This window comes from Chiloscyllium punctatum, chromosome 52 (assembly GCF_047496795.1).
Source record: "Chiloscyllium punctatum isolate Juve2018m chromosome 52, sChiPun1.3, whole genome shotgun sequence".
NCBI classification, from domain to species: domain Eukaryota; kingdom Metazoa; phylum Chordata; class Chondrichthyes; order Orectolobiformes; family Hemiscylliidae; genus Chiloscyllium; species Chiloscyllium punctatum.
The window spans coordinates 11867325-11892018 of NC_092790.1; positions in this window are offsets into that span (position 1 = coordinate 11867325).

The following is a 24694-nucleotide window of genomic DNA, read 5'->3' on the forward strand; positions in this document are numbered from 1 at the left end:
TCTGCATTCATCGCTGTGTATATCTGCATATCTGTATTTGTCTCAGTGCATATCTACATGCCTGTATTTATGTCTGTGTGCAGCTGCTTGTCTGTATTCGTCTCTGTGTGTATCTGACTGTCTGTATTCACCTCTGTTTGTATCTGCGTGACTCTATTCGTCTCTGTGCGTATCTGCCTATCTCTGTGTGTATCAGCGCATCTGTTTTTGTCTCTGTATATCGATTTATCTGTGTTCAGCTCTGTGTGTATACGTGTATCTGTATTCGTCTCTGTTGGTATCTCTGTGACTTTATTCATCTCTGTGTGTAACTGCGTGTCTATATTTGTCTTTCTGTGTATCTGTGTGTCGGTATTCATCTCTGTGCATCTGCGTGCCTGTATCCATCTGTGTGTGTCATTAATTCATCTCTGTGTGTATCTGGGAGACTCTATGTGTGTCTGCGCGTCTGTGTTTGTCTCTGTGTGTATCTGTGTGTCTGTTTTCATCTCTGTGTCTATTTGTGTGACTCTATTCGTCTCTGTGTGTATCTGCATGTTTGTGTTTGTCTATGTGTGTATCTGCGTGTCTGTATTCATCTTGCGTGTATCTGCATGTCTCTATCCATCTCTGTATATCTGCGTGTTTCTGTGTGTAACTTCGTGTCTGCATCCGTCTCTGCGCATCTGTGTGCCTACATTCATGTCTGTATCTATGTGTGTGTATTTGTCTCTATGTCTATCTGCATGCCTGTATACATATCTGTATCTGCATGTCTGTGTTTGTCTCTATGTCTATCTGCATGCCTGTATTCATGTGTGAATATCTGTGTGTCTGTATTCGTCTCTGTGTGTAGCTGCGGGTCTGTGTTTGTCTCTGTGTGTATCCATGTGTCTGTATTCATCCCTATGGGCATCTGTGTGAGTTTAATCGTCTGTGTGCATCTGCGTGTCTACATTTGTCTCTGTGTGTATCTGCGTGTCTATATTCATATCTGTATCTGCGTGTCTGTATTCGTCTCTAAGTGCATCTGCGTGCCTGTATTCATCTCTGTTGTGTATCTGCCTGTCTGTATTTGTCTCTGTGTGCCTGTATTTGTTTCTGTGTGTCGCTGCACGTCTGTATTCGTCTCTCTGTGCGCCTGTGCACCTGCATTCATCTCTGTGTCTCTGTATTTGTCTCTGTGTATTTGCGTGTCTATTTTTATCTCTGTCTTTTGTCTGCGTGCCTGTATTCGTCTGTCTGTGTATCTGTGTGTCCATGTGCACAGAGGATGGGTCGGCTCTCTGGTGTTTAAAGTGATGCAATTTCCCCCTCTGCTGGCCTTCACACTCCTCTGCGTTGACAGCGCCACAGGGTGACAACCATCAGGGAATTCAGTCTGGGAGGGAGTGGGAGGGAGGCAGCTCATAGCGCCATCCAAACTGACAGAACCATCTGCACACGCACACACACACAGTTTGGAATATGGAGAATTCTAATCATACTGAGGACCCTTAGAGTGGAGAATGTTCATGTAAAGTTTTGTCTATGGTCGCTCTGCAATATGGAAGTGATTTGTCTTTGAAGATTATTCATGACAAGGAGTGCACAAGTTAAAGAATGTTTCCACCGCAAATGCTTCCAAGCAAGGTTGACGGAACAATTTGTAAGTCAATGCAATGAATATATTACACTTTCATTATCTTGAAATGTTTTACAATATACTCCTAAAAATTATAAATGAAAAAAGATTGAAAAGTCCTGAAACTGACACAGTGGTGGTGATAATATCTCAGGAAAGATCTCGCTAGGTATCACACGAAACTGGTCTGTGCTTTAAAGACGCTATTTGAAAAACCAAACAGCCATGTAATGTGAGAGATTGACAGTATGTGATGTTCTCTGAAAGAAACAAAATAAAACTGACACTAGTGCAAAGGCATGGGGAGGCGAGCAGAGGGTGGCATTGTATAACTATAAACTTAACAGGGACAGACGTAGAGGTATGGGGGTGGTGAGGGGTTGATCTAAATTTAAATTGATTTACCCTAAAAAACGGCAAGACATCACGGAGATACACACAAACATACGTTAAACACGTTAAACACACAACACATATACATACAGATATGGACACACAAACAAACACACACACTCCTGCACACAGTTTCTTTAAGATAATTTGAATAAGCTTTTCATTAATTCGGGAGTCAATGGTCATTTAGCGAAGGCAGGAGAATGTCGGTGAGATCCAATGACACAGCAGATCCACTGGGCCAAGCGGCCTGATTCTGCTCCATTTTCCCATTTTCAGGAGAGGGTCGCTTTCAAAGGTTGAATTTGATTGCAGACTACAGGGTTAAAGGTAGGATTCTTGGCAGTGTGGAGGAACAAAGGGATCTTGGGGTCCACGTCGGTAGATCACTCAAAGTTGCCAAAACCCTCAAGGTGATAGGGCTGTTAAGAATGCGTGTGATGTGTTGGCTTTCATAAGCTGGGGGATTGAGTTAAGAGCTGCGAGGTTATGCTGCAGCGCCATAGAGGCCTGGTTAGACCACACTTGGAATATTGTGTTGAGTTCTGGTCGCCCCATTAAAGGAAGGATGTGGAACCTTTAGAAGGGGTGAAGACGTGAGTTCCCAGCACGTTGCCTGTCCTATAGGGCATGTCTTATGAAGAAGGTTTGAGGGAGCTTTAGCGTTTCTCATTAGAGTAAAGAAGGATGAACAGTGAGTTGACAAAGGTGTGCAAGATGATGAGAGGCACAGATAGAATGGATAAGTAGAGTCTTTTTTCATAGGGTAGAAATGGCTAAAACGAGGAAAATATAACTTTAATGTGATTGGAGGAAGGTTTTGGGGAGATGTCAGAGGCAGGTTGTTTACACAGGTAGTGATAGGTGCGTGGAATGCACTGCCAGCAGTGGTCGTAGAATTAGCTACATTAGGGATATTCAAGTAACTCTTGGATAGGCACATAGATGATAATAGGATGAAGGCTCTGCAGTTTAGTTTAATCTTAGATTAGGATAAAAGGTCGGCACACCATTGAGGGCTGAAGGGCTCTTACTGTGCTGTACTGTTCAATGTTCGCAGTTCTAATTTCTTGAACTCATGTGAAAATATTGTACCTGGAATTCCTTTAACTTGAGTGGAGGTTAATCTGGTCAGTACTTGATTGTCAAGGGTTAATGGAAATTTGGGGAGGTTTGAGGGGAGGAATGGTCTATATCTGTTCGTAATTGTTGTGTCAAAAGAATAATGATTGGTTTGAGGGGAACGTATTTTGAGAATAAGGGCATTCCTATTTCAGACTGGGAAAGGGATGTTCCTTTCTCTTTAGGATTGTGTGGTCTGTGGTCTTCTCATACCCAAGGAGCAGTGAAGACTGGGTTACTGAAAACACTCAAGGAGGAGTTATATAGATCATTGATGAACAAGAGAATCAATGATTGTTGGGAACAGACAAGAAAGGGATGCTTAGTTGAAATCACATTAAAAATGTCCATTCTGAATTGTGCAGCAGGCTCGAGGGGCTGAATGGCCACCTGCTGCTCTTGCTTCTTGTGTTGTTCACTCACTCAACCCCACAATGCTGTTACAGAAGGTGAGGAAGATCGCATTCAGCCATTCTGGATCGATTCAATGAGACATGAGAAGGCTATTCTGTCCCTCTAAGGATTTACACAGGAATAGGATGAAGCTCTTCAGTTATTTCAGTACATTACGCAGCACAAGGGGAGATCACACCTACTTACTAGATTGCTACTCAGGAAAAGGGGAGCCCTGGGTAACTATCAGAAAATAGATAGTCGGGAGAAATGTGTATTTTCGGGTTGGAAATCTTTAACTTGGTGAAGTGCCTCAGAGATCAGTGCAACATCAAAAGCCATTTAGAATCTGTAAATGATTTGCGTGTGGGGACTGATTAGATTGAACTCAATTGTCTCAACCACGAAGATTCGATAAGATGTCAAGAAGAGGTAGAGAGTCTGTAATGTGGTATAGACAGGGAAGGTTCGTTTGCAAACCTTCAGCAGAAGGTCCCTTGTAAACCTTCAGCAGAAACAGTATAACATGGGCTACCGAAGTTTGTGCTGTGACAGAAGGGTAAAACAACAGTAAACTAATTAAAAGAAGAGAGATCACAAAACTCAGTTGTACAAAGGCATTTATTCACCCTGGTACATACATCACACGGGGTTAGTATGCAGATGCATCAAGTAATTAGGAAGGTATATAGAATGATTACTTCATGAAAAGGCTATCAGGATGTTTTACTGCATCTGTACAGGGGATTTCTGAGTCAACATCTGATGTAGTGTGGGCTGTGATGATTCCATAAACTGAAAAATAAATATACTTAATCACTTTAGAAGCTTTGCGAAGATGTTTCACTGTACATGCTCCTGGAAAGAAGGCCTTATCCTGTCATACAGCACGGAAACAGACCCTTCGCTGCACCATGTCCATGCCGACCAGGTGTCCTAAATTAATCACATTCTATTTGCCAGCACTTGGCCCATATCCCATAAAACCTTCGTGTTCACTCAAATGGCTTCATTCAAATGGCTTTAAATACCGTAGCTGCCCCAGCCTCCAACGTTTCCTCTGGCAGTTCATTCCATACACTCTGTGAAAAGTTACCACTTTTGTCCCTTGTAAATCTTTCTCCCCTCACCTTCAATCTATGTGCTCTAGTTTTGGACTGCCCTAAGCTAGGAAAATGTTCTTGGATCTTCACCATTTCCTTGCTCCTCATGATGTTATAAACCTCTATAAGGCGAGAGCACTTCAGGATTGAGAACGAGAGGCGTTCGTATTTAACCATACAAGATATTGAGGAGCGTGTATCTGATGCATAGCCTATGGACATTTTCTCCGGTATGGGAGTCTAGAACTGAGGATTCAAATTTAAGAAAACAACATGTGTATGTTATATACTCTTTTCATAGTATAAGAAGCAAGTACTATGAAGCCATGATTTTCTTGGACAAAATTATGAGGACACATACAAACGTATCTTCATTAAAACTCCTACATGGAGCAGAGAATAGGGACATAGTCCTACAGTTCTGAGAATGTTCAAGTAGGCCTCACGTGGTCCAGTTTGGTGTTGAGATAATATTATTGTATATTTCTGCTCCGAGATGGAGAAAATGCAACAGCTTGAAAAGGCTCTGCGTATTGCTCCCTCTCTTTTCTTGTTCCTTCTCGCAGAAATGTATGAGAGGTGAAAACCGTTCAGTCATCTTTATCATTCGTGTAGGATTACTGTTGAGGAATCATTGGCATCTCCCTACTGCCTACATTCAAACGTTTTTAAGCCAATTCCTACTGTTCCAGGAATAAATCCTGCTTGCGTGAGCAGAACAACCTCAGAGGCAGAATAACATTTAATTATTTTACTTTTGTCTTGAGTTTAACTGTTGCTTGGACAAAGCTCTTTCAAGTTGATATTTTGCAGGGTTTTTTTCCTGCTTGTATTTAGGCATGTGTATGTGTGTGTCTGTGTGCACTTGTGTGTGTGAGACACTGTGTATGTCTTAGTGTGTGTGTCGGTGTGTATGTTGAAAGATAAATATTAATGTAAATATTTGTCCAAACTGTTGGCCATGTATTTTTCCATCTTATTTTTGAGTAACTTTGCTTTGGTGAACTATTTTTGCAAATGTATGATATCGAGATGACTTGTCCCCAGCAACGAACCTGATCTAGTTTGAGACCTATATCATTGGTCATATCACCAACCGGGTTACATTTAAAATTTATCATGATCAACGGGATCTAGAAAATGAAGCAGTGGTCCGTCCAACCCCAGTCAGAACACGGAAGAGGAGAATTTCAGAAAGGGTTGTTTGAGTGGGAATGCTCTTCCCCAGAGGTTTGTGGTGCCTGTGTGTTTGCATTTAGTCAAAGCATTTACATATTAGACAGTAAAGGACAATGAACTACAGATATAGAAGTGGGGCTGACACCATATCCAGATCAGCCACGACCTTACTGCCGAGTTGAGAAGGCTTAAAGTGTCTAAGGACACACTCCTACTCCTCAGTCCGACGTCCATATGTACCATTCAGTTCCTCAAAACTGCATGAAAGGAGCATTTGGAGTTCATTTATTCTGATAACCTGGTGCACAGAAACAGTGGAGATCATTAACTGACTTAATACACGAGAGTGTAGCGCTGTAAAAGCACAGCAGGTCAGGCAGCATCCGAGGAGCAGGAGAATCGCCGTTTCTGAGCATAAGCTTCTGCCCAAAACGCGGTTTCAACAGAACAGAATGACGCCATTCAATCCATTGAAACTATTGGATAAGAATAGGGATAGCCCATTCAGACCCTCCTGCCTGTTACACAAGGAGGGAAGGAGTGTAGTCAGCACATCGAGATGTTAAACAGGAACGGAGTCGCCAAGTCAGGTTCTTGAGCTGCTTCCAGATGACCAGGAGGTGGCCATTCAGCCTATCGAACCATGTGTGCAGAAATAGGAAGATGTCTTTGATGCTCGAACATAACAAAGACTGAAGCAGAGTCTACACAGATAGACTGCTCTATGTTGTTTCTCCTGGTTCCTTTGCTCGTGGTACATATGTGTCACTTTAACTTGGTTTGCTGAACGTGAGGGGGAAAAGTGAATGGTTTCTGTCAAGTCTAAAGGAAATGCATTCTATCTCCGAGAAGACATTATTGTACTCTTATAGAGGTCAGAAGCTGGTGGGAATAGCGAACTATTTCAGGAGTAAGGCATTAAGGCTGCTGATAGATTTATGAACAGTGCAGAGACACACACCAACTGCACATTGAGACGGTGAGAATTCATTCAGAGCCTGGAGCTCCCTCTCAACCAACATGGGGTCTCCACACTGGTACGTGAACTACTGGGAATTACATATCACGGGGAAAATGCAATTTCTCACAAAATCACCATCTTTTTTTCTGGACATAATAAATGTTAGTCCATAATCCTCAAGTTTAAATATAATTGCTTGTTAATCTCTCGCTGTGCTACGGATTTCGCTGGATTATACTCTCATATCTTTTATCAGTTAATTATCGTTTACACAATGTAAGTCAATAATTTGCTTGCAAAGGTGGAAACATCTTATTGCGCAGTTTGTATGCCTTTTCTTTTTTAGATTTGTTCTAGGCTTAGCACAAAAGTACATGTTTTGTTTACTGAACAACCTTGGACAACTGTCTGTGTGGCGCTTGCGCATTGTCCCCGTGTCTGCGTGGGTTTCCTCCGGGTGCTACGGTTTCCTCCCACAGTCCAAAGATATGCAGGTTAGGTGAATTGGCCATCCTAAACTGCCCATAGTGTCAGGGATGAATAGAGGGTAGAGGAATGGGTCTGGTTGGGTTACTCTTCAGAGGGTCGATGTGGATTTGTTGGGCCGAAGGGCCTGTTTCCATACTGCAGGTAATATAAAAAAAGTGACCTGTTTATCGGGATTCAAGGGTTAGACACAGTATGTATTTTTAATGGGTTAAGAAACAGAAGACAGTGACTGTGGAGACTGACGAGGAGTAAAGTGACATCCCCCCTGTCTCCACTGTCTTCTTGACAGACAGAATAAAATCAAATGTAGAGAAAGAAACAGAATATATTCGGAAGAAGGAATTACAAGTGACAGTGTAAATAAAACAGGACAATTTGAAATGGAATGGACGAACAACGATTGATCAGTGTGTTTGTGTGTGTGAGAGAGAGTGTGTGTGTCTCTCTGTGTGTGTGAGTGTGTGCGTGTGAATGTGTGTGTGCCTGTGTGTGTGTCTGTCTGTGTGAGTGCGTGTGTGTCTGTGTGTGTGTGTGTGTGTGTCTGTACGTGTGTCCCTGTGTGTGGGTGTGCCTCTGTGTGTGGGTGTCTGTGTGTGTCTGTGTGTATGAGTGTGTGTGGGTGTCTGTGTGTGTCTCTGTGTATGTGTCTGTGTGTGTGGATGTGTGTGTGTGCACGCACGCCTGCGTGCAGATACATAAGACTGTTCATAAGTGTTCACCATATTCAGAATGAACAAGAGAGACATAGTTAACAAAAATAATGCATGTGATGTACAAAATTTTTTAAAACGTTAACATATTATTTAGTCTTCAGCTGAGATGTAATGTTCCCCTTCTTTCAACGTACACTCTGCCTCCTGCCTCTTCCTTGCATTCCCAGACCTAATCTCTAATTCTTATCAGGATGTATGTTATAAATTCCTGCTTCTTGTGTTCCAATTTATTTCTGTTAATCAATTTTCTACCGGGAAACATATACATTGGCCTGCTGGGTTCTGGCAACAACTGTTGCCTGTCATATTGCTGGAGATAAAAGTTCTGGCATCAGACCGACATTTCAACATAATATTCTGTTGCACGTACACTGTACAAAGGACCATAACACACAGGAATTGTCAATTCAAATACAGAAGGACATCTATATCTATCAGTCATGTATCAAAATTCTCCCTCTCTCTCTGTCTCTCGATTTCTCTTTTAATCTAATTGATACATCGTTCAATCGTTCTTTCTGTCCCATGCCTCAGACTTCCCTCCTTCTGGTTACAGCTATTGCTCACTTTTGATGTGATGTCTTATAATTGAGTAATGTGACTACAAGACATGAGGGAGCAGTTGGCCAGAGTTAGTTGGAAGGGAAGCTGAGCACGGGAAGATGGTGAAACAGCAATGACAGGAGTTTCTGGGGATAATTCAGCAGCACATCAGAAATTCATCCCAAGTAAGAAGAAAAATATTCAGCAGAAGACAAGTCAGCCGTGAGTGATAACGAATTTAGGGAAAGCATAAAAACAAAAGCTAATGCACACAATGTTGTGAAGATTATTGGGAATCCAAAGGATTACGAAGTCTACAGATTCCATCACGGATAACTAATAACAGCAAATGAGAGGAGAGGGTGAAATATGATATTACGCTTCTTAATCGTGTCAAAGAATAATGAGAGCGATTGTTAGATATATAACAAGGAAGACATGGAGTAAAAAAACAACCAAAGACTGTTGGAAAATGAGGCTTGAGTAGTTATGGAAAGCAATGGAATGTCAGAGGAATTGAATAGATACTTTACATCAGTCTTCACGTTGGAAGACACCAGCAAAATGCCAGAACTTCAAGACAGTCAGGGTATAGAGGTGAGTATACTGACCTCAGTAAGGAGAAGGTGCTGGGGAAGGTGAAGTTGAATCAATCAGCGAGTCCAGTTGGACAACATCTTGTAGTTCTAAAGAGATATCGAAGGTAATTGTGGAGGCATTGCTGGTGATCTTTCAGGATACTTTGGAGTGAGGGAGGACTGGTAAATGTAACCTCCCCGTTTAAGGAGAGAGGGACACAGAAGACAGGAAATTATAGAAGGACTTATTGGATCTTTGGGTTTATGAAAAGATGTGTGGAGTAAAAGAACAAGGAAGTTGTGAAGTACATTGGAAATGGTGTAATTAAGCTACAGCATAACAAGAGTTACGTTTACAATGCCATTGCGAACAGCAAAGATGAAAGTAAGTTTAAAACAAAGGAAATCAGTTCGAAGCAGACAGGAGCATTAGTGACACAAAGAATGTTTCCTAGATACTGCAGTGAGAATGTTGAGATAAGCTTGTCAGTAAACAGACAAAAAGGAATGCATAACAAGCACAATAAAATCTGTTGCTGATAAGGTCTCAACATGCAACTATATCGCCAATACATATGAAGCTGAAAAAGCAAAGCAAGTGAGACAGCATATTAGGAACAGGAAAGCCAACAATTCAAGCTGAAAGACTTCATCAGGATTGGGGCGCGGGAAGAGGAGAGTTTACCTTTGAAGCTAGCCCAAAGACCTCAATATTGACAGAAGCCGCTTCAAAATCCCTCCACCCACAGCCTTATCCCATGTCCCTTTTCCCTGACCAGACCCACCTGTATCTGCTCCATCCTTCCCACTGACCAATCACATTAACCTCATACCTGAATGTACCTACCACCACCATACATACCCGCCACCCTTCCATATCCCATCACTCCATTTCTGGGCTCCCCTCCCACTCACCAGTCCTGACGAAAGGTCCAAGATCAAAATATTGCCTTTGCTGCTCCTCTATTCTGTCTGGTCTGCTGTGTTTATTCAGCTCCAAGTTTATTAACTCTAGCCTCCCGCACCTATAGTACTTCCTCTCTCCAAGCTGTGGAACTAGGTGGTTTAAATATAAGAAGAAATAAATGTGGACATTTGAAAAGAATGCGGACACATTCGTTATTTCATAACAACCCAATACACACCTTCCAGATGAAGCAGCATTTCATTTGTACTCTTTCAATCCAGTCTCCTGTCATTTCTGCTCACAATGCAATCTCCTTTACATTGGGGAGACCAAACAGAAACTGTTTTGAGGAACACTCCCACTCTGTCTGTGGGAATAACCCTGACCTTCTCATTGCTTCCCATTTTAATAACGTACATTGCTCTCATGCTGACATTTCAATCCTGAGCTGCTGTAATGCTCCAATGAAGCACAACTCAACCTCGAGTAACACCTCACTTTAGACCTTGGTACGTTCTATCCTGAAGGAGTTTTTTATTCAATTCTGTACTTCCACAGCCTGACCGCATTATGGCTGTTCTCCATTCTTCACACATTCTTTCTCCTGGTCTTCCAATGAACTTGCCCTATTTGTGAATCGTTTGTCTTGCACTTAATTAAGGAACCCATATCCCTCTTCACAATCTAATTAATACTTATTTTACATTTGATTCTCTTTTACCAGAAAGAAAAGTCAACTTGTCAGTGGCATTGCTCCTGCACACCATCTTGTTTCCCGTCACCCCTCCTCTACCTCAGTCAGGGGATTTAAAAGCCCATTTTCCAATACTTTTCTGTCCTGAAGAGGAGTCACACTGAACTTGAAACGCTAACTGTGTTTCTCTGTCTCAACAGATGCTGCCAGATCTGCTCTGTTTCTCCAGAAATAAAAAAAAGCACATTTTCAATTACACAAATAAATCTGAAACGAGAACAAAAAAAGAAACTGTGAGCCTTGAATAATGGTCACTGCACCCAAATGATTAAGTCTGCTTTCACTCCACGGATGCTGCCCGACCTGCTTAATTTCTCTAGCAATTTCTGCTTTTCATCACATTTCAAAGACATGTGTCAACTTGGCTCAAACGCCCTGTTCAACCTGGAGCGCATATACCGGGAAGTGAAAGATAACACAAGATGCACAATTTCCGTGTCTTTGAAATGACTTAAAGCTGGCATCACTGAAACTACAGAGTTCTTACTGTTAGTCAGGGAGAGAAACAGAGGGACATGATTCACTCTAAACACAGAAGGTAGCACATACTGGAAAGGAAAGGATTCAGATGATTATGTTAAAGGGTGTTGGGCATTGAGGCAAACTGTAAATGTGACACCATGGAGAGACCCTCAGTAGAATGAGAATATAACATTGGAAGTGTGCCACATCAGAAACCAGAGTAGGTCACTGAGTACATGGCTGATGGGTGAGTGGGACTTGGTGCGAACTGGGGGACAGGCAGCAGGACTGTATTGGAGATATTGCAGCTCAACCTGTGTGTTCCATGTGATGCTGTCGACCACAACAGCAAAAAGAGCAAAATTATATTGAACCATAATCTGTAACTTTTTGCCTGAGATTATCCCTCAGTCTACCATTACCGATAAGTCAATCTATGCTTCAGCGACGAGTGTGGCAAACATGCCAGGGCAGAACTATGTGTAACTAAAACTGATGGCAAACCATAGAGCTACCACACTTGACTGTTCACATTCCAAACAGCAGAAGTACCATCTGATAGGGAGGGCGGAATGATTGCAAGACCAACAGATCAGTTCGAAGCTCTACTGTCCTGCCAGATCAAGTCGTTAATGTGTTAAACAACTCACTGCAGGAGAGGACCCAACACATGTCCCCCTCCGTAATAATGGAACAGTCCTGCACATCAGTGCAAAAGACAAGCATCTAGTTATCTGCGACATACTCAGGCAGAAGTATTGAGTCAATGATCTACCTCACCTCGTCAGGATGCCCACAGAATTACAGATGGCAGTTTTCAAGCAATCTGATTCGCTCTATGTGACATGAAGAAACATCTGAACACAGTAGATATGACAAAGGCAATGTAAAACAAGCCGTGTCCCTGGGGAAGCTGTTTCATTCCAGTTCCAACACTGACGTCTATATGGCAATGTGGAAAATTACTCAACTATGACAAGTCCCTTAAGAGGAGAATAATTACAGTATGACCATCATCACCCCCTCAATTCCATAATGAGAGTCAAATTATTGGGAGTTCTTTTTGACAGAGTTGTCAAGCAGCACAGAAATAAACTGCTCAGTGTGGTTTGCGACAGATACTATGTGGAGATGGAAATGTCACTGGATTTCTAATCCAGACCAGGCTAATGCTCTGGCAGCTGGTGGAAGTTAATAACAATTAATGAAATATCGAGATCTAAAATCTTGAGTCAGTAATAATGACCTTGAAGCCAGTGTCAATTATAAACACCAATTTGCTTCCCCAATGTACTTTCAGGAAGTGAATCTCCCATGTTTTCCTGGTCTGGCCGAAAAGTGACTCCAGACACACAGACATGGGATGTACTCTTCAATGGTCTCTGAAATGGCCAAGCAAGACACTCAATTGTATCAAACTGCTCCGAATTCTTAAAGGATAAAACCAGTCAGAACACCCGGCACCAGCTTCTGCATCAGAAAAGGGAAACACAGGCCTGTCAACACTGTAGAGACTTCTTTCCTAACATCTGAGAGCTCGTGACAACATTGATAGTGTTTATCCACAGACTACATAGAAATATTTGGAAAGGAGGAGGTCATTCAACGCAGTCAGCCTTCCACGTTCTTATCATGGCCGAGAATCTCCTCAATGCATTTCTCCAACAGCAGACTGTGATATGTTGCAATTGATTCTATCAACCAAATGTTTGAGGTGTTTGCGAATAGCTGAGACCCAAGGAAATAATCCTGAGATACTCCACGAACCTTCAATCTCCAATAAAAGGATAATTTTATTCCTGTTTTTCTGGTCCAAGGGCTCCTTTGCTGACCTGCTTTCTTTTTCTTATTTTCTCTTCCAACTTTCTTTTTGTAATTTACTGACCTTAAGCTGGATCCAGGGTTTGGAACTCAAGCTAAGCCCAATGCGGAGAAGAGTGAGTCCTTACTTTTCCGGAGCAAGCACGTGACCTGGAATTGGCAGCTGCAACATCAGCAGAGTCAACGTGAGTGAGATAGGACCCAGTAGCAAAAGGTGATGCCTGAAGATTGGAGACATGTTGTTGGTTGAGTCCTGCACTGGTTGTATGAAGCGGATAGTAGAAGGACATGATAGTAACATCGATAAGGTGGGCCCAACAGTAAGAGACATGTCTCTGACATTGGAATGGCCTGGCACAGGGGGCAATGAGCTGCTGATGGAGGAGTATCGGCCTAGTGGCAAAGATGGTGCCTGAGGATCAGCAACTTCGATGTTGCTGGGGTCTGATGTTGATGGGGATGATGCTGTCATGAAGGGGTTGGGTTGCAGGGGTGGTCGATGATGAGGAGCTGTCTCACAACCCATAAACTCTCTTCAGGCTGTATCCTCTGTTTACTCGATTGTCTTCAATTATCCGAAATGGCACCACTTTGTGGCAATAAGTGAAAGCATTTCACTGTGTTTTATTCTATTTATCCTGGAAAATACACCGAATCATAAAATCAAAATCAAAAACTTTTACTCACTCTTTCCTGTCAGCTGTCCCATTCTGTAACCATGTCCAAATATTTGCCACAATCCCATAAGATATGATTTTGAACACTGGGTTTGGGACTTCAGCAAAAATCTTTCTGGAAATCCCCCTCGTAATCTTATCCTTGAGAATCACCTCTCCCTCAGCCTTCTCCACTCCAAAGTAAACAACCTGAGCTTATCCAGCCTCTCTCCATAGCTGACATGCTCCATCCCAGGGAGCATCCCAGTGAATCTCCTCTGCACGCCTCCACTACATCACATTCCTTCCTGCAATATGGCTCCCAGAACTACGCACAGTGTTCCAACACGGCCTAACCATAGACTTGTATAGCTCTGACAATCGATACATCGGGGAATGAAGGGTCTGCCTACGGTTCCCTCTGCCTTATTAACTAACGTATTAACCTCAGTCAAAAAGTATATTGCTGGAAAAGCACAGCAGATCAGCCAGCTTCCGAGAAGCAGGAAAGTCGACTTTTTGAGAATATGCTTTTCATCAGGAATGTGGCCACCAATCCTGATAAAAAGCTTCTGCTCGAAACATCGACTCTCCTGCTCCTTGCATGCTGCCAGACCGACTGTGCTTTACCAGAACTCCACTTCTTGACTCTGATCTCAAACATCTGCAGTCCTCATTTTTCCCTAACCTATTACCCTGTGCCGTCACATTCAGGGATCTGTGGAGGAACACCCTCTCAGCTTCTTAGTGTGCTGCCATTCATTGTATATCCCCATTTATTCACCACATGTTTATCAGGGTTATGTTCCATCTGACCATCTGACCATACCATGTATACCTTCTTGTAACATAAGGCCTTCCACCTCACTGCCACCCGACCAAACTTTGCGTCAAATACAAACTTAATTAGCACACTCCCTCACCACCCCACCCCCACGCTAACACATTCACATCTAGATCATTTATGAATACCACGAATAATAAGATACACTGCACTGATCTCTGTGGTACATCAGAGGGGACACTGGTTTCCAGTCACACAAACAGCCTTCCTCCATCACCCTCAGTCTCCTGCGGGTAAGACAATGTTTGATGTATCTCACTACGTTACCCTTAATATCATGACTTTTTAAAATTAGTTTCACATATGGGGCTTTGTCAAAGGCCTTGCGGAAAAACGATAAGAACAACATGCTCGAAAACAGACAATAAAATTCACTTGGTATGACTTCCGTTCTATGATGTCATGCTGCCCCCCCCCCCCCCCCGCCCCAATCAAACCTTAACTCTGCAAATAGAGATAAATTTTCCCCTTTCCTATTTTCTCCAGTACTTGCCCTAACACGGATCTAATACTGACTGGTTAACAGTCAGGCTATTTCCACCATCCTTTCTGTAAAGTGGGACCATATTCATTGTTCTCCAGTCATCTGGTAACTCCAATTTCCCTGTAGCCAGATTCGACTTCAAAATTTGAGTCAGCGCCTTTTCTCCTTTGTCTCTAACAGCATCCTGTAATACAACTTATCCAGACATGGCAATCAGTCCAATTTTACACCAGCCAAAGCCTCCAATCCCGGCTCCCATCTTATATCAGTCTGTTCAAGAGCTTCCCAACCCATCTTTTTGAATTCTGTTCGTGCATCCTCTTTCTCCAAGTAAAACAGACATGGAGCTCTAATGCAACAATCGATCAATGTTCTCCAGCTTCACACACAGAGTGCACGCTTGGTCTCTAATGGGCCCCAGTTGTATCCTGGCTATTCTGTTCTGATTGGTATACGTGGACAACATCTTGTGATTCTCCCTAATCTTGCCTGGCAGCAATTCTCCATGCCCCTGTGTCAGTCCGTCTCTCTGTGTGAACTTTCTAAGCTTCACTGCGATCTCCTTTCATTTTGGTAATCACCGGAGAACTCAAACTGAATTTCTCAGTTAATCTTGCCTCTAATAAGATTGGCATGAATGTAACTTTTTAGTTTCTCTGTAATTTCCAAGTTCTCTGCAAGAAATTATAGTGTGTGGATATTCCCCATTCCACACGTTCCTTGCCTTCATTTTCCCATCAAATATCGAGAGAAACGTTTGGTTATCCTAATGTTTCTTGTGAGGTTGCATTTTATAATTATTTCATTATCAGTTCATTGGTCCTCAAATGTCTATGAATCCATGGCTTACAACAATATCTGGCATTTTTCTGAGCTGCTTCCTTTCATCTAATACAATCTTTAACTTATTTTGTTAACTATTGTTAAGTCACCTTACCCCTTTGCTGTTTAGACTGTGGTGGATATGTGTATATTGTACATTTTAAGGTGTTTATTTAAACAACAACCATTGCCTGTCTTCCAGTAAATCTTTTCATGTTCTTCTCCAATTCACTGAATCTAATTTTAGCCTCATACTTTCGTGAATTGCATGAGTCAGGTTTAAAACCACAGTTTCAAAAACAACTGTTTGTATTCAGACGTCGTATAAAATTCAATATTATTATTCCCAAAACCTCCTTTTCAGGAGGGTTTTCAATTAGCTGTTCTGATCACATAACACCAATTTCAAAACAGCTTCACCTCTACCTCAGTGCTCAACATACTGTGAAAGGAAACCATCTCAAATACGCTCATGAAATCCATTTTCCTAGCACATGGGTTACAACAGTTTTGGTGCAGTTTGAAAGTGTTCATTATTACTGCAGCACCCACAAACCTGGGTACCTAATTTCCTGTTTTATGATAGACCCAAAATTTGTATTGCAACTTTCACTTTGACATATAACTTACATCAATATATGCTTCTCCTTGCTATTTCTAAGCTTCACCTTACTAGATTCTGTGGAATCTGAGCGATGTGGCCTCTGGAGAGATTAATGGTAGATTCAGGTGAGATATTTGGTGAAGCCTATTTGGACGTTGAGATAATCTCGTCACGTTATTCATTCTTCTCAAGTGTTATGACATTTTTCACCAACTCTCCCGTTATGCTGGTGGAGTAGAGAAGGACAATGTCCTTTCAACAATGCTATGCCTTCCCCCAGACAGCTGAGACTGCTCTAACCTGGGAGGAAACCTTACAGCAGGTTGGTAAGAACACCGGAAAGAGTCCACAACAGAAGCCAATTACACAGCTAACTCCACTTCTCCAGCTTGTTACACAGGAACAGCAGAAGGATATTCAGGCCTTTGACCCTGTTACACCAGAACAGGACGAGGTTATTCAGCCCTGGAGCCTGATATACAGTTACAGGAGAATGCTAATGAGCCCCTCGAGTCTATAACACGGCACGCTGAGTAGAACATGAGGCACCAGTATCCGATTATGCAGCAGCAGGATCAGTCCATTCAGTCTCCTCAAGTCTCTAACACAAGAACTGGAACAGATTGGTACACTAGAATAATAGGAGGCCATTCAGCATGAGAACTAAAGAAGGACATACAATCATTTGAGACTTGTTGTGGAAAGGTGGAGGCAATTCACCCATGTGTCAGTTGTATCTGAACAGGAAGAGACAAATCACTCTTTCAATCCCATTTCAGGGATGGAGGAGGTGATTGTTCAGTATCTCGAACCTGTTGTGAAGCAAGATGAAGAGAACGTTCAGCCCCTCAAAATGTTGTACAGCAACAGGAAGATTCCACAATCCCTCAGGCTTCTGACGTATTATCAGGAAGAGGAGAAGCAGATTTTGAATCTGTAAATCAGGACATTCCGGCCACCAAGACTATAATGTAGGAACACCATGAGGACATTCAGCCCATTGAGCATATAGACCAGAAACTGAATGAATCCATTCAGACACTCGTGCCTATTACACAGCGATTGGAGCAGATGTTTTAAAGCTTTGCGCCTGTGACACAGGAACACAGGAAAGGGAACGTAGAGATTGCAAAAAGTTAGGAATTAGGATAATCATCTTCACTTGTCACTAAAAGGTTGTGAGCAAACTGTTGGGAATTGAGGGAAATTGTGAGACTTCCTTATTATTTAATTAACAACAGAGGATTTGCAAAGATTAAATCTAAATACATCAGAATCAGCATGATATTTTAAGAATTTGCTTGCTCGAATTCTTTAAAGATATGACAAGCAAAGTAGACAATAAGGATCCATGAAATGTAAAGCACCTGGTCTTTGAAAATGCCTTGATTAAATGCTGCACAAAATATTAAGCTATAAAATAAGAGGACATGAGTTTGGTAGGAGGTCATTCGCCTGGATAGAGGGCTGGTGAGCCAACAACATGCAGAGAGATGGAATAGTTGTTTCGTCAGCAACTTTTGGGGTTCCATAGAGTTCAGACCACGTCACCCACAATTTACCATCCATTGTATTACTTGGATGAGAGGAGGGAAAACACTACAGCTACATTTTCAGCTGACACTAAAACAAGTGGAAAAGTAGGTTGATGTTGAAAAATTACGAATGGACATGAAAAGTTTAGATGAATGTGCCAACATCTGGCAGCTAAAATGTAACGTGGATAATATGGGATTAACCATTTTGATCAGAGGAATCCAACATATTACGGAAATGGAGAGCAACTTCAGAGTGATTTCGTGCAGAGGCATCTGGGTGTCCACGTGCAGACCATAGAAAACTCATATGTAGATTCAGCAGGGAATGAGAAAAGCAAGTGCAATTTCAGCATTTACTTGTAAAAGAATAGAGTATAAATGGAGGGAAGAATTGCTGCAACTCTGCAAGGTATTAGTGAGACGGTAACTGTCGGACTGTGTTCAGGTTTGTGGTCCTGACTGCAGTAGTGATATTGTTACAACAAAGGCAGTTCAGAACAAATACATTAGATTGATTCCAGAGACGAATTTGTCTTTTGAAGCGAGTTTGCGCAGTGCAGGCCGATGCACTCTCGGTTGAGAAGAATGAGAGGAGACCTCATTGAGGTCTGGAGGATGTTAAAGATGATTGATAATGTCGGTGTGGAGTGGAGATTTCTTCATGTAGGGCAAACTAGAATAAGAGATCATAGTTTTAGGATTAGGCAGAACAGATTTTAAAAAGGGGCGAAGAGAACTTACTTTTCTCAATGGGCTGTGAATCTGTGTAATTCACTTCCCCAGTGTGCCAGGGACGCTGGGATATTGAGTAAATGAAGGTATATGGGGAGCAGGTAGGGAAATGGAACTGAGCCGGCGATGACATTAGCCATGATTGTATACAATGGCGGAACAGGCTTGAGGGGCTGGATTGTTCCTCGTTCTTATTCAGCCCTTCGACTGTGCTCCACAGGAACGGGGGAGGAACGGTTACCAAACAGGAAGCAGGGCCTCTGGATAAATCAGTCTTAATTAGTTTGACAGAACGTAACCAGTGGAGTCACACAGTGACCAGTGCTTGGTCTGCAACTGTTTACAATTGATATCAATGATCAGGACGATATAACACATGTACTGCTACTAAGTTCGGTGATGACACTAAGGTAATAAAGTCATTAAGTTATTAACAGAATTTGGAGAGTGAATGTGAAGATATGGACAGGTAAAGTAAATGACTAATACTTTGCCAAGTGGAATATAATGGAATGTATACCCTGTCAGCTTTTTCAGGAAGAATGAAAGGCAGCATGTTACTGAAATGTACAGGGATTACATGACATAGTGATAGTGTGTTCTGGCGGATTCACTCTGACCCATTCCGACATGGGAAGTGTTGCTCTATCTCCATGATGGTCTGCTCCCTGACAAGCCCAGTGGTCCTATTGCTCTCAGTATACACGGGATATTTTGATGAGGTTGGTTGGCAGTGGGGAATAGTGGGTGTTTTGAGCCATGTATCCAGGGGACAGCCTTTAGCCAAGAGGCTATACTTTCTTTCCAATGGAGACCCAAAGAAGATGAGAATGGCTGGATGATTCTAAATGAAGAGGAGGTGGCTGCTGCCAGAATAGTGGGTTCTTTAGCAACATGATGTCCTGTCCATGGGCACATTGTAACATTATTGGAGTAAGAGTTCCTTCAGTTCCTGTAGCTCTCCTCATTAACATGGGGGGGCCCTCAGAGCCATATACATCATCGGGAATCCAGTTATACGGAGAAAACATGGATACACCCGGCAGCTCTCTGCTGAAAGAGAAAACGTGCATCTCATCCAGCACATATATCGTACTTTTCCGAATGTTGACATTGATGTCGACATACTAGGAGATGATGGATATGTCACCCAGTCCTGCCTGGAGGTTCCGGATCATAGAAGCTGAATGAAACAGTGATCCTAACAGCTACTGGCAGTATCGTCCTTCCCCTGGTGTGACGCTGCAGGTTGTGTTGAAGTGACACCGCTCTGTGACCAGCTCCTTGTTCAATCAGTGTCCCCTCACAAACCTGCTCCTGGGTTAAGTGTAGATTGAGAAGCTGTTGCTTGAAAACCCGGGATGGATACAGCAGATCCCTTTCCCCACACACACTGACTCTGTGGTTTCAGTGCTTCCCCTCTCTGCAGCCTCTGCTCCATTTCTTGTTCATACTACAGACCCAGATGCTGTCACTACAATCCCCATCCAAAGTTGGGTCACCAAATCCTCAGGTCTCCCTGAATGTCTGAGGCAGCTCACTTCACAGCCTCCAGCAAACCATCCCCAACCCGTCCACTAACATTCAATAGCAGTGGGCAGTCCGAAGCCCCTCAACTACAACTGTTATGGACCTGACCAGACCAGACCCCGTCAAAATATTTTAAGCAGGCAGCTTCGATCTTAACTTTTCCTTATTTTAAATGTAGATGTGAACTGTGTGTTCCAGATATGTTGCAACTGGTCACCCCACTCAACGTTAAGCAAAATGCAATCCATTCAAACGCTGTAGTTAAAACACAATGAAAGAGAAGAACAGATTGTGATAGCTTCTCTACAGGAACACCTACGCAAACAACAGATACGGTGCTTTCTACTAATTAACTGAGCGAATACAGGAACATCCCATAAACACATCCCCTGGCAAAAAGGTAAATTCAGACACAAAGCCTTATGTGCAGTTCTCCAATCCAGGAGGAAACAACTTTAAGAGAGTTTTCAGAGAGAATAGCAGCTGGGGATCATGTATTGAAACTTCCAACTTTTCTGTGACCCCGAGCAGCTTCTGAATGCTGCAGCTAAAATCAAAACGAGATATCCGGTCTGTGAAAGCTGGCCGCTGTCCTTCCATTGTTCCCACAGTTTTGATAAAATCTAAACGCTTCCTCAGTTATACAGTTAATTTGTTTTCAGGCGGCAGTTCGGCATTTCTGCCTTTAAGACCTCTTTTCACAAAAAAAAAGAGAAAATAACTTTTTAAAAGTGGCAGCATCGTCACAACTCCCCGTTTGAAAAAAAATCAATATACAAAGATGGCCTCATTTTAAACCCTCTCTTCTTACTGTTTCAGTATGTCACAATATGTATATATTGCACTGAAAGCATTCACAACTCCATTCTATTTCAGTTTACTCCTGCCATAGAACCCCTCTGTTTTTCTTCATCCAAGTCTCGACAACTTGTCAGCAAGTACGGTTTCTCTCCTGTCACTTGTATAACTTCCAAATTGAATGGCAACAATAATAACTCTATTTGAACAGACTGGAAGTTTTCACCCTACGTTTCTCTAAAAACGTTCAGGTGTTATGATCAGTCTATATATTTGTCTAAGACACATTATTGGCAATTTAAATGCTGAAATGTTGTAATGCCAACACCAAGCGCAAGGCGTCCTTCCCAATTATTAAATATTTCTATTCATGGTTATACCAGACACTCCAACCACACGTTACATAATAGAGCACTTTTCATCTCTCCAATAGTCCTTCTGAATGACATATCTCCTCATGCCTCAGCTTAAATGTTTTTCATGTTTCTGTACCTCTTAATGCTGTAACCCCTTTACCTGCTACTCCTGGTCGATGCCACAAAAACCTACTCTCACAGTTACATATTTTAAGATCTAGCACATTGTTCTCAATCCCTCTCAGAAACCAAACTTTGATTTATGGACCAATTGATAATCATTAGCCATTTCAGATTCTAATCATGCCATTTCAACACTCTATTCTTCCACACGAGTCCTCACGACTACAGGAAATGAGTTTTTAAACAAATTCAAAGTAAGAATCTCTCTAACAGTTTAATAATACCCTGATTCACCTTTCAAAATTACTTTCTTTAATTCCTTCACTCAATGTACGTTTAACCAGGAACGAAATTATAGATTCTAAAACATAGAACATAGAACATAGAACAATACAGCACAGAACAGGCCCTTCGGCCCACGATGTTGTGCCGAACTTCTATCCTAGATTAAGCACCCATCCATGTACCTATCCAAATGCCGCTTAAAGGTCGCCAATGAATCTGACTCTACCACTCCCTCGGGCAGCGCATTCCATGCCCCCACCACTCTCTGGGTAAAGAACCCACCCCTGACATCTCCCCTATACCTTCCACCCTTCACCTTAAATTTATGTCCCCTTGTAACACTCTGTTGTACCCGGGGAAAAAGTTTCTGACTGTCTACTCTATCTATTCCTCTGATCATCTTATAAACCTCTATCAAGTCACCCCTCATCCTTCGCCGTTCCAGCGAGAAAAGGCCGAGAACTCTCAACCTATCCTCGTACGACCTACTCTCCATTCCAGGCAACATCCTGGTAAATCTTCTCTGCACCCTCTCCAAAGCTTCCACATCTTTCCTAAAGTGAGGCGACCAGAACTTCACACAGTACTCCAAATGTGGCCTAACCAAAGTCCTGTATAGCTGCAACATCACCTCACGACTCTTGAATTCAATCCCTCTGCTAATGAACGATAATACTCCATAGGCCTTCTTACAAACTCTATCCACCTGAGCGGCAACCTTCAAAGATCTATGTACATAGACCCCAAGATCCCTCTGTTCCTCCACCTGACCAAGAACCCTACCATTAACCCTGTATTCCGCATTCTTATTTGTTCTTCCAAAATGGACAACTTCACACTTGGCAGGGTTGAACTCCATCTGCCACTCCTCAGCCCAGCTCTGCATCATATCTAAGTCCCTCTGCAGCCGACAACAGCCCTCCTCACTGTCCACAACTCCACCTATCTTTGTATCATCTGCAAATTTACTGACCCACCCTTCGACTCCCTCATCTAAGTCATTAATAAAAATTACAAACAGCAGAGGACCCAGAACTGATCCCTGCGGAACTCCACTTGTAACTGGACTCCATTCTGAATATTTACCATCTACCACCACTCTCTGACTTCGACCGGTTAGCCAGTTTTCTATCCACTTGGCCAAATTTCCCTCTATCCCATGCCTCCTGACTTTCCGCATAAGCCTACCATGGGGAACCTTATCAAATGCTTTACTAAAATCCATGTACACGACATCCACTGCTCTACCCTCATCCACATGCTTGGTCACCTCCTCGAAGAATTCAATAAGACTTGTAAGGCAAGACCTACCCTTCACAAATCCGTGCTGGCTGTCCCTAATCAAGCAGTGTCTTTCCAGATACTCGTAAATCCTATCCCTCAGTACCCTTTCCATTACTTTGCCTACCACAGAAGTAAGACTAACTGGCCTGTAATTCCCGGGGTTATCCCTATTCCCTTTTTTGAACAGGAGCACAACATTCGCTACTCTCCAGTCCCCTGGTACCACCCCAGTTGCCAGTGAAGACGAGAAGATCATTGCCAACGGTACTGCAATTTCCTCTCTTGCTTCCCACATAATCCTAGGATATATCCCGTCAGGCCCGGGGAACTTGTCTATCCTCAAGTTGTTCAAAATGTCCAACACATCTTCCTTCCTAACAGGTATCTCTTCTAGCTTATCAGTCCGTTTCACATTCTCCTCTTCAACAATACGGTCCCTCTCGTTCGTAAATACTGAAGAGAAGTACTTGTTCAAGACCTCTCCTATCTCTTCCGACTCAATACACAGTCTCCCACCACTGTCCTTGATCGGACCTACCCTCGTTCTCGTCATTCTCAGGTTTCTCACATACGCATAGAATGCCTTGGGGTTATCCTTGATCCTATCCGCCAGGGATTTTTCATGCCCTCTCTTAGCTCTCCTAATCCCTTTCTTCAGGTCCCTTCTGGCTATCCTGTATCCCTCCACTGCTCTGTCTGAACCTTGTTTCCTCAACCTTATGTAAGCCTCCTTCTTCCTCTTTACTAGACATTCAACCTCCCTCGTCAACCAAGGCTCCCTAACACGACCATTTCTTTCCTGCCTGATCGGTACATACATATCAAGGACACGTCGTATCTGCTCCTTGAAAAAGTCCCACATTTCCACCGCATCCTTCCCTGACAGCCTATGCTCCCAACGTATGCTCCTCAAATCCTGTCTTAGAGCATCGTAATTTCCCTTCCCCCAATTGTAAAAACTTCCTTGTTGTGCGCACCTATCTCTCTCCATAACCAAGGTGAAAGTCACAGAATTGTGGTCGCCATCACCAAAATGTTCACCCACTAACAAGCCCACCACTTGTCCCGGTTCGTTACCGAGTACCAAATCCAATATGGCCTCCCCTCTGGTTGGACAATCTACATACTGCGTTAGAAAAGCTTCCTGGACACACTGCACAAACACCGCCCCATCCAATCTACTTGATCTAAAGAGCTTCCAATCAATATTTGGGAAGTTGAAGTCGCCCATGACTATGACCCTGTGGCTTCTGCACCTTTCCAAAATCTGTTTCCCAATCTGTTTCTCCACATCTCTGCTGCTATTGGGGGGCCTATAATAAACACCCAACAAGGTGACTGCACCTTTCCTATTTCTGACTTCAGCCCATACTACCTCCAGAGGCAGATCCCCCTCAAACTTCCTTTCTGCAGCCGTTATACCATTTCTAATTAGCAATGCCACCCCCCCTCCTTTTTTACCACCCTCCCTAATCTTACAGAAACATCTGTAACCAGGAACCTCCAACAGCCATTCCTGTCCCTCATCTATCCATGTTTCCGTGATGGCCACAACATCGTAGTCCCAGGTACCGATCCACGCCTTAAGTTCACCCACCTTATTTCTGATACTCCTTG